Raw genomic sequence first — 11,821 nt, forward strand, 5'->3', positions numbered from 1 at the left:
TTGGGCTTGTTCCTGCAAGGCCCAATTGTTCATCAACTTCTTTTCATCTAGGAGCAGCCCAAAAGAATATTAGAGAGTTGGATTGACCAGAATGTGAGGGACATGAGCATTCATCCACGGAATGCATTTGATAAGCTCGTGTGAATTGATGCATATAAACATTTGAGCAGGCCATGAATCAGTTGATGTGGGATTAAGTTCCAACATGATTAAAAACGAGGTTAGGCTATTTCCAACCCTCATGCGTGGATGATGTGCACCAAGGAAATGTTAAGCTAATTCAAGTGTGTGTCCACATAGTCATTCACTAGTAACCATGGAGCTTAAGTGATAGAGGACTATCTTTGATCCTATTGAAGAAGAACTTAAGGAAGAGTCATTGTAATTCAAAGGACCTATGACAAGGTTAAGGATCAAATAGTTGGAAGAACAAATCTTCTCAAGACTCACTATGCTCCATGAATATTGGAATTCAAGGGATATGAAGATCATGGCTTGGAGCATAATTGTACAATAATTTAGGTAACTAAAAATGTTGGTATTTTTTTTAATCACAAATAATTTGTTTATGTTTTTAAGTTCTCAAGTTATTTTTGGGTATGATGTCTTTGGGTTTTGTTTTAGGGTTTCTTAGGGGTCTTAAACATTTGTGCCTATATATAGGAGCACCAAATACATATGTAGACACTTTAGAGTCATATTATATGCATTTGCATTCTTTAAGAGAAGATTATCTTGGTTCTTAGACTAGAACTCTGATTCTTATCAAAGATTAACATCTTTGTGGCAAATCTTCATTTGACTTATCAATCTGCTAGGTTGTAGTGTCCACAACCATGTCTTATTTCGCATTCTTCTTTGATTTTTTGTTGTTGTGTCTATTGATGATTCAAATTAAAAAATAATTATACTTTTTTCCTAGACATAATCCTATCATTTGGTATTAGAGCAATGTTTTGGTTTAAATATCCTCTTTTGTCTTATTATTCTGTCATATTAAAAAAACAAATATTTTATCTAATTCTATTGAGTTTTTAATTTTCACGTTCTTCATTTAAATTGTGCATTTCTACATTTGATTCGTAAAAATTATCTATTTTTGTGTTTTTCAGTTAATTATAGTCTTAATTAACTATTTACATTTGTCTTCCATGAGTTTTAGTGTTTAAAAGGCAATTTGTTTAGTTTTCTTTAGTTGTGCGTTGAATAACAAAATTAAAAAAAAAGTAGATCCAACTTAAAAGGAAACTGTTGGAAAAAGGTTGGCTTCGTTTCAACACTAAGAGGGGGGTGAATTGGTGAGGTTTCAAAATCAGAGTCTTTTTGAAATCTTTTTCGCAAAGTAAAAACCTTTACAAAGTTTCTTGAATCACAAGGAATGAAAATTCTAAGTGCAGCAGAAATACAAAGTAGATTACGTAAACAGGTAAGTCGACTGAATGTAAAAGTGTAAGGATAGATAAATAAAACGTAAATAAATTTTTATACTGGTTCGACCTGAATGCCTACATCCAGTGTCCTTCCACAATCCGGAAGCAAATGCACTATAATGTCCAAGTTTTTACAACAAGGCTTTTATAGAGACCTCCACATTAAAAATATAAAACACCTCTCCAACCCTCTAACCAAAATATAGGCAGTACACACAAAGATCTGCAACAAGATATCCCCTCTTCTACAATCTTTAATCCCACTTTGAACAATCCTCAAAGTGTCCAGACTCCACGAGTCAACCTCTTGTAATCACAATAGGAAAACCAATCTCTAGTAGACTGAAGGCAGTCTTGATCAAAAAGAATACACCAACTGTGCATAATCTGATCAAACAGTAAGCTCAATACAAGTCTCCTTCAAAGAACCTCCTCAAAGATGGATCACCACAATCTTCTTGATGAGTTCTTGGAGCAAATTCTCAGAGATCACAATCTGTAAATCAAAATAAAAGTGTTAGAATATCCAAAGTCCTTTGTGATCAACTGAGTCACGTCTATTTATAGTTTTCTATAAATCAGACGCTCCTGTAGTCGATTATGCTACTAATAGAGTCGACTGTCATCAGACAGTTATAACAGTTAAGTCAAATAGTAGCAGTCAACAACAACCAAATTGATTTTGTATTTAATATAGTTGACTATTATCAATGCTTTAAATAACTTTTGAAATATAGTTGTTACTGTACACAAGCATAACATAATTTCAAATCAAATAACTAACTAAGTCGGATCAACTGCGCATGTAGTCTACTTAGGCACATCAGCTCAGTTTGAAAAACTTTTCAATGCAAAATCACTCACAACACTGCTTTTGAAAATCTGTGCATAGCCACGAATTTTAATCGACTTGCTTCATAATGAAGTCGACTTAAAACTTGTAGTTATGCCACACAATATAAGTTCACAAAAGTGCATGTGGTTTTCTCTTCAAAACATATGTAAAGAAAACATAAATTATGTATTAGATATAAGTTCAGTAAGTGCATTCATATATCAAACACACAACATATTCAATAAGATATCATCTACAATGAGGAATAAAACATATAACACAAGACAATACAAGTGTTATTAATAATGTGTTGTCATCATAAAAAACCAGAGTGACTAGAGAACTGTGAGATTAAGGTTAGCTAAACTAGTGTTTCCCTTATCAACAATCTCAACAGAAACAAATATATATTGAAAGAAAAAAAAAAGAAAAAGTAAGGATCCAAGAGTTAAAAGAAAAAACAAAACAAAATTTTAGAGTTCAATATAATCATTATGTTGTATTATTGCTTATGATTGTTAATATATTGAATTATATTCAATCTTGTTTTTTAGAGTTTCCACGTTGCCTCATTTAACTCTTTTTGGTACTCCTATAATTTTCCATTTTTATTATTTTATATCTTTTAAATTTTCTTAAAGTTTTGTCTAAAGTTTTGTATTTTCTTTTACCTCTTGAGTCAAAATCTAGATCTCACAACATTTTTCATATTGATTTGTCACTTTTGCTTAAGATACTAGAGTTTTTTTTTATCAAAACACTAAAGAGAATTTAAGTGGAAAAAGGCAAGAGAGTACTTAAAAAAAAAGAACCGATATAAGAGCGAAATTTGAATGATCCCCCATCAGTGAAAACATTTTCTATTACTAACATTTTCTTGCAGGACATGGTTTTTTCTTAAAATAGTGATCCCCCATCACCTAAGACTGAAAATTATGGCTGCCCTTGAAAAACTCAACTTACAAATGGCTCAAATGCAATAACACACTCAACTGTAATTTGAAAGACTCTAAAAGTTCAATGAAGATGTGAGTGTGAGATTGAAGGGAGTGGAGAGAAAGAGAATGAGACATGATAATTCAGACTGTTATCCTCATAATGATGAAGATGGGCATGTTTTTATTCCAAGGAGGGGCCAAAGACAAGAGGAGTTTGGAAACCACACGCTTGAAAGAGATAATGATGAAGAAGAGCATGGTTTTAAACCTAGGCAAGACCAAAGATGAGAAGAGTTTAGGAACCATACGCCTAGAAGAGATAAGATGTTGAGGAAGATTATAATCCTTAACCAAACCTTCAACTCTTATCACTATAAAGATGATGATAAGGTTCTTATGGAATCCTAGGAGTTTAAAGGTTATGTTATGAATTGGTAGAATCAAATTACCATGGATATAGCTAGGAGGAGGAGGATGTCAATCTTTACATGGAATAAATTAAAAATATCCATGATTTTGAATTGCATGAAAGCAATTAAAGGAATCAAATTATTATATATATAAAAGTAAAAAAGTTTTTAATTGCATAATTAAAAAGTCAAAAAAAAAAATTCATATTGCATAATTGATTTGATAGTAGAAAACAACTTCTAAACTATGCAATCTAAAAGTTTTCTTTTTTTCTAAATTACACCCTTCAAAAGTCATTTTTACGAATGAAAATGAAAATTTTGTATTTATAAGATTGTAGAAGGAAAATGTGAATGTTAATATGAAATTTATAAGATTGTTGATTGTATCATTTCGGCTAGGTCCAACAATGGACCAAGAAGAACGTGAAGGCTTTCTCCCTACCTAAAAATATCCTTCTTGAAATTCTTGACACATTCTGAAAAATAGATGGAATACATTACTACTCTTTAAATATTAGATCACTGGTAAAAAACAAAAAAATATTTACAGATATCTACAACAGATAATTATATTTAGGTTTAATTGCTTCTTTTGTCCCCAGTTTGGTTGAAGTGTGTCAAATTCATCCCCCCTTTTAGAAAAGTTGCAATTTCGTCCACACGTGGTTTAAAAGTGTCAATTGCATCCAAACATAGAAAACATTTGTGTCAATCAAGTCATCTCCGTTAAATACAAACTAACGGTGTTAACTCATTGATGATTTGGCAGTATAGAAATAAAATGTAGCAAAAGAGTGGCAAATTGGTAATGACGTGTCAATGAAATTAAAATTAGGGAACATGGAAATAGTTTATTCAATTGGGGAAGAGTAAAAATTGCATTAGGGCTTTTGACGAAGAGTAGAAATTGCAATTGGGGCTTTTGACGAAGACTAGAAATCGCAATTGGGGCTTCCGATACTTCTTTGTCTTCTTCTTCCCTCTTTGGCTGTTTGTTGAGAAATTGTTGTTCTTCGGTTTGGAGTTGGTTGAAGAAGTGTTGGTACTGTGTGGATTGGGGTCGGTTGAGAAAGTGTGGCTTTGAGGTTGAGAAAGTGGCAATGTCATTGAATAATTAGTGTTGTTCGTCTTGCTCATGGGGGAGCCCTCATGCTGTTTCATCTAGAGGATTGGTTCGAACCAACATATGTCATTGTGGGGAGATTGCTGTGTTGAGAGTGGCAAAAACTGTGAAGAACGAAGGCAAGCAATTTTGTGGATGCCCTAATTACAAGGTTTGTTCAGTGGCTGTAGTTTCATTTTTGTGATTACTTTATTTTGAGTAATGGAATGTTTGTGGTTGGATGTTTTCAACAACGAACTCGAAACGAAGAACTTCAAGGATGCAATTATTTTAAATGGTCCAATGAAGATAATTTGGATGAAAGGGATACTATTATTGCTAGGAAAAGGAGAAAAATTATTAGTCTGAGAAATCTGCTATGGTTTCTCAGAAATGGGAGAAGCAATTAACATGGATGCTATGTTTTATGGGGTTTATTAATGTCATCCTTCTTTGTATCTTGTTTAAAATTCCATGATGTCTTGTATTAGACAATGTGTTGTATTAGACAGTTGTTGTGATGTCAATGTTGGCAATATTGTAATGTGATTTTCTTAAATGAATGGCAAATCTCAATTTCTGCTTTCAATAGCTAATTTACAGTGATATTGTTGAAGAAGGTGCATGTTCTTTCAATAGCTAAGTTGTTGGGATTCAGACGAATATATCGTTCAGATTTATTAAACTAGAAACTCATTGATAGAAATTTGTGGTTGCCATTTATACTAAACATAATAAGTTGATTTTAACTTATGAGAAAAGTTCATTTTATTTAACTCATTTTTTTTCTCTGAAAATATTTAGAACAACTTAATCCAAATAGAACCTAACGGGTAATATAAAATTTGATGACAACAACTTAAAATTTTAGGAGAGAATGGTTTCGCATGCTACAAGAAAAAACGTCATTATCTACAGTCCATATCCGTATATAAAGACCAAAATCCATATACAATTGTTGGTTATATACGGCTTATATACGGGCAAAAATCCGTATATAAAACCCTTGTAGGTAAATTTATATATGGATATATCCGTATATAAGTTATATACGGAAATATCCGTATATAAATTATTAGATAAATTAATTTAGGTCCTCTTCTCTCTATCTTACAATGTTTTTCTACATGTCTCTAATTTACTATTTTTTTATACATGTGGATAACTATGTACAATATTGTTTTAAGCTTTGAATATAAAAGAATATTGGCCAACCTACATCGTTGTTTTAAAACTTTAACTACAGCTAAACATAGCTAAAGAAAAAACAAATTATGCTACACAATGGTTGATGTGTTTAATTGTTTTGCTAAATAATTTTAATACCAAAAATCAATATTTAAAGAACTAAATAACCCTCATTATATTTTAGGTACAATTGCATAAGCGTACATTTGCAAACTGACTTCACAAATAAAAACANAAGCAATTATATATAAGCAATTATATAAAAACACAAACAAATAATATGGAGGAAACATTCATGCTTTTCAAAATAACAACCATGTAGCCTAATTTACTTGTTACTAAATGTTTTAAGCTGGGGTTGGCTATAAAAGAAATCAAATGCTCCTTCAATATGTCAATCACTAGCCTTCAGAGCCTGCAATGTTGTTTTGTCACTGAAAATGAAAATATTTCTCAAATATGTTAGAAGTTAAGGATGCAATGGAATACAAGTTTTCTGGATGCAATTCAAATCCTAAAATATCTAACTAATTCATATTCAATTTAAAAACTCAAAATAGTCCATACCAAGAATATTGTAATTAATTTTCTAATTAGAACCAATTACCATATAAGACATACTACCATGCATCAATTTTAAGGAAAAGAAAACNGTATTCAAACATTAAATTAAAACACTGCACCTACCGTTTTACAGCACCACTTTTATTCAATCATATTTCACGCACACCCACAATTGTATTCCTTTCATGTTTATCTAAAAGCTTTTCCAAATTAAAATTTATTCCCTTTAATTCTATTATAATATTTATACTAAACCAAGAAGCGTACCAAACATTCCTAATATTTATATTAAAATATTATAAATTATCATGATTCTAAACATTTCCAACTATCATCCTTCTCTTTTAAACAAATTTCATTGATTTTTATGACTGCACTTATCTTACCCCTTTTAAACTTGAGCTCATATTATAGAGACAAAATAGTCGAAACATGCAAAGTGGAAAATTGGTTTTGGTGGTTGCAAGTTCCATTCAAGTTGCTAAATGTTGACCAGTTAATTATAATCCCTCTGTTTCTAAAACCCAAATGCTTCAATTTGCAGATTGAACATCTTTAATGGGTCATAATATTAAATCACTCCCACTGATAATTAATTGTGGCACTCTTTGGCATTTGACAAATTCAATGTTGTCCCGTTTAGATGATAAATCCTCTATAGTAGAACATGACAAATTCAAGTAGGAGAATCACTTTCTGAAGTCTAGATGTTTTACTTTGTTATGAGGTAATCTTGTGATTAAATAACTATCTCTAATCGCTAATTGTGCCATTAAACTGCACTACACATTGAGCACGGTCAAACTATTTCTAGAAACATAAGTGACTACACTTGCATTATATATTCAGAGCATAAGAGAAACATAAATTAGGTAAAGCACTCTCAAGTGGTTGCAACACTCATTCTAATGTGCAAGACACTAGTATAAAAATCATATTTTATGACGTACAAAAACAATTTATATATTTATAAGTTAAATGTAACAATGAGGAAAAGATAACCACTAGTATAAAAATCATATTTTTGATATTTTTTATATAAAAAAAGAGAAAGGTTTTTAGCACAAGGCCTACGCAAACGGTCACACGTGTGCTTTAAACCTTTAAAACATATTTCTATTGTAACGTACAAAACTATGTACGTCATAACTTGATTTTGTACGTCATAAAATATGATTTTTGTACTAGTGAGAATTTCTCGTCGCTAAGAGAAACTAATGAATAAAGATTATAGAAGATAAAGAAAAACTGAGCTTCTAAAAAAATAGTAATTCATGTTTGGAAAAAGCATCAGCCACATCATCTTTTTATCATTGATCTATATTATATATAGATAGATAGATATATAAATTTACAAAATATTTTCACANGAGAGTCATGTGTGATCNTGATGAGAAAATCTCATGTAGAAAGAATATGGACCAAGTAAAACTATATTTATGTAGCAAGAGCATGAAGGTGANAGAGAGAATCTTAAGAACACATACAGACAAAATGATTCTTCCAAAAGAATATACAACACAGAATAAAACTGCTATATCACAAAGCTNGTTTTCACTAGTGACTCATNAGTTTAGCTTTNTGGGATTATGCATAGGAAGTAAGTCTTGAAAAATCATGCACCATAAAATATGTGCTCAAAATACAGATATGAGCAAAGAAATAATAAGAATTACTGTTGTGTGAGAGCAGAGCTATTGCTTATAAAATTCTTACAGAACTAACTACAGTTAAGTTTAACTACAAGAAAAAATGAGTTTTTATAACAAATAAAGATTCTCTTGCATCAACTAAAATATCTCCAAAATAGTGTTAATACAGACACATTAATCCCTAGACTTCAAACCCAAAAAAATATCTTATATGAAAAGGATATGGATCAACAAAAGCTTGGAGAGCAAGAATGAACAAAGGATAAACATTTAAGCGCCTGAAGTTCCTCCTCTGGCACAATAACAAGACAACAATGTGTGTGTAGTCAATATTATTTCGAAAACCGTGCTCTGATACCAAATGTAACATCCCGATTTTTGGGATGTCTTGATTATTAGGAAAAATTTAAAATTTTTAAAATCATAATATTATCGTGGAAATCCGCTTATAAAATACCGAAATTAATAAAATAGAAACAAAATAAAATAAACCCGATTACATTGTCTCTAACATTCATAGCACAAAACTTTAATTAACATAAGTCTTTTTCCCCTTCTCGCGTCTCTATCATGCATCTGAAGCATCTGCAACATCTCCTGCTCCCGTATAACCATAGGTCACACGATCATCGCAAACACATACAACCACAACACAAACAAATATGGGTAAGCTACCATAACACGACCAATAACAAGACAATATATACATAACAAGTAAACANAACTTAATAACNAATTATCCTTACTAACGTAATCATTCCTACAACAGGATCATCTATAACATCAGCATCATTCATACCACAACTATACCATCAAGATTATCTTTATCTATACTATCTCCAAACACATTGTTGTCACGAATCATCAACACATGTACCTTCATCCGAACTAACCTCATCATGAATCCTTCATCATGAATAACACCACGAGCCTCCACAATACCATAACTCTGTAGTGAAAAGAATCAATCTCACTCCTGTACCCTACCTCAAACTTGTGGCCTCCCCACAAGTCCCCTGTAGCCCCTCCTACAGGTCTGCTCGAGTAGTTCCGCCTACTTGGCTAAGGAACAAGTTTCCTGCCACACCAGGACAAGGCAAACACCATCACCCCCACACAAGGAGGGCTCAATACCCGAGCACTCCCTTTTCGCACACAAGGCCAAAGGAAGTTGCTATCTCGACCAATCGATAGTCTCAGGCTTTACTAGGTACAGAAAGTGAACCTATCCTTCACTCTTGTGCTCATCAACTACACCCTTAGGTACAACACAAAACTTACTCGTTCCAACGTATATCTCTAAGTACAACAAACATTCTCACTCTCCACCTAATATCGATCATTCATCATTATCTACTGTCTCATTCAAAATCTAATGTACTCAAACTAAATCCTCTCATATTTCACTCCAACAATAAATTACAATTAAATAAATAATTAAATAACTAATAAATAAATAAATAACATCATTCCAGATAAATAGTTAAATAAATATCATTCCAAATAAATAAATAAATAAAGCCAATCCAATAATACAATATTCATTACATTAATTAAACAAATCTCATTACGTCTCTTTTTGGAAATAAATTAATTAATTTGACATTCAAATAATTTAAAATCTTATACGTTATATTATTTCCTTTACCAAACTAGCTCACTTTTAAATCTTAATAAATTCTAAATTCCAAAATATTTAATTTTAATTAATTTGTTTTCCAATAAATTACTTTTCTTCTCACTCCAAATTAATTAATTATGCAGTTTTTCATTTAGGCCGTAAAGTTAACTTAAGCCTTATGATAGTTTGATTCACAATTACACATTGGTTTTTGGAAAAACTCCCAATCTAAATTAGAGAAATTTATGTATTAAGTTCTTATGTAGTTCATATACTATAATGTAACTTTGATATTTTAGTCAGTGGAAACAGTATGAAAATTGGGAAAGAACGCAAATGAAATATTTTGGACTGAACATTAGACAAAACAGAAAATGCTATGCAACTTTCCTTAAACATTAGTCAAAACAGTGGAAACTATGCTATTAAGAGTTGAAAATGAATTCATATTATCACATAAATGGACGGGTATACAAGCAATAAGAAAGCATAACAAAACTCAGAGATGATTTCATTTCTCCTCAATAGATAATCAAAGAAACTAACACAACTATTAAATGTATCAAATACAGGTATTACAATCAATTAATTATCAAAGTTCATCATTGGATATAATCTTTATGAATATTTGGGAATTGGAAATACCACTTTAAAGTGGCAGCAGCAGGGCACAAATAATACTCTTTGGTTTAACTAGCATACTCCTTTTTTATTACTTGTATTCTATCGGTCAGCTCGTATGCAAGGTGCCAAACATCTTTTATCCAAAATCCAATATAAGTACAAAGTCAGAACAACTAACATGCACACTAACTACAACAAAATCTATCATAGGGTAATCTAAAAATCCACTAAGTTCTCTAAACTATGTTAGTGAAATCTACCAATTTAAGGCGCTAGACTAATTATGGTCTAAAAACAACTAATTAGCACAAGAAGTGTTGATTCAAGATATACTTAAGTAGTATATATGACCTTTTATCACCTTTTAATAACAGCCAATAAAAAGAAACCGAAATGTAAGCAATTCATACTTACCAAGAGCAGAAGGCAGTTGCAGCTCCAACTTATTTCTTCCGCTTCGAACAAACCAACCTACAGTTTCCAAAATCGCAATTTCAAACCTCCTAACAACAATGACCAAAAATAGGTCAATGTAACAACACCCAGAGAAAAGAAAACTGAAATGCAATTTCAAACCTCAAATATAAGCGATTCAAACTTACCACCAGCAAAAGGCGACTAGAACTCGACCTTCCAGTTCGAAGAAACCAACCTAGGGTTTCGAAAGTCGCGATTTCAAACCTCTAAACAGCAATAACCAAAAATTGGTCAATGTAACAACAAAAAGACAAAACGAAAATACAAATTAGCCTCAAAGCTTCAATTACTCACCGCGTTCGACAAATGAAATCGTAATCCACACAACTCGCGATGGCAAAGTTCCAGCGAAAGAAACAATGACGCGGAAGAAACGAGTCGGAGATAGAGAGGGATAAGAGAAGAGCTGTGGGACTGACAGTGAAGAAGTTCAGTGAAGAAGAGGTGCGGGAATGAAGGTTCGCGAAGAGGGAGAGCTGCGGGAATGAAAATTCTTTTTTCCAGACCTAAATGTATTTTTTTCGTCAATCAGATGGGGGAAATTTTCGAGCTTTCAATTAAATTTTTACTTCTTATTTTCCAAAACCCGTATATAATATCAGCAGGTAAACTTTTATCACCTTACACATGGATATTAGATAATAAATCCCTACAAAGCTTCCCGCGCAAAAGCGCCAAAGCTACATACGACCATTATATACGGATTTTCCGTATATAATGATTTCTCCATTTACATATGGATTTTTCGTAGATAACGCTTTCTCCCAATATCCGTATATACAGTCCGTATATAATACGATTATTATATACAGATTAAATCCGTATATAATTATCCGTAGATAATTGGCAATTTTCTTGTAGTGGAAAAAGCGAAAATTATCTAGAGGGCACCCCAAGTTTTAGCCTAATTCTCGCCCAGGCGACTTAACTTGGCTCAAGTTAAAATGTTCCAATGAGCACTGGAATTGGATTTTCAA

At 31.9% G+C, this 11,821-nt stretch overlaps 1 long non-coding RNA gene across 1 annotated transcript; it reads right to left on the bottom strand.

Annotated features, from left to right (window-relative positions):
- Positions 1-10,799: 10,799 nt before the first annotated feature.
- Positions 10,800-11,490, bottom strand: LOC111240860. The gene is made up of 3 exons (XR_002666472.1): positions 11,139-11,490; positions 10,970-11,048; positions 10,800-10,870 (listed from the first exon to the last, which is right to left on the bottom strand). It is a non-coding gene; the product is annotated as an uncharacterized LOC111240860 (long non-coding RNA).
- Between the last annotated feature and the right edge of the window lie 331 nt (positions 11,491-11,821).

This window comes from Vigna radiata, unplaced genomic scaffold, assembly GCF_000741045.1.
Source record: "Vigna radiata var. radiata cultivar VC1973A unplaced genomic scaffold, Vradiata_ver6 scaffold_73, whole genome shotgun sequence".
NCBI lineage: Eukaryota > Viridiplantae > Streptophyta > Magnoliopsida > Fabales > Fabaceae > Vigna > Vigna radiata.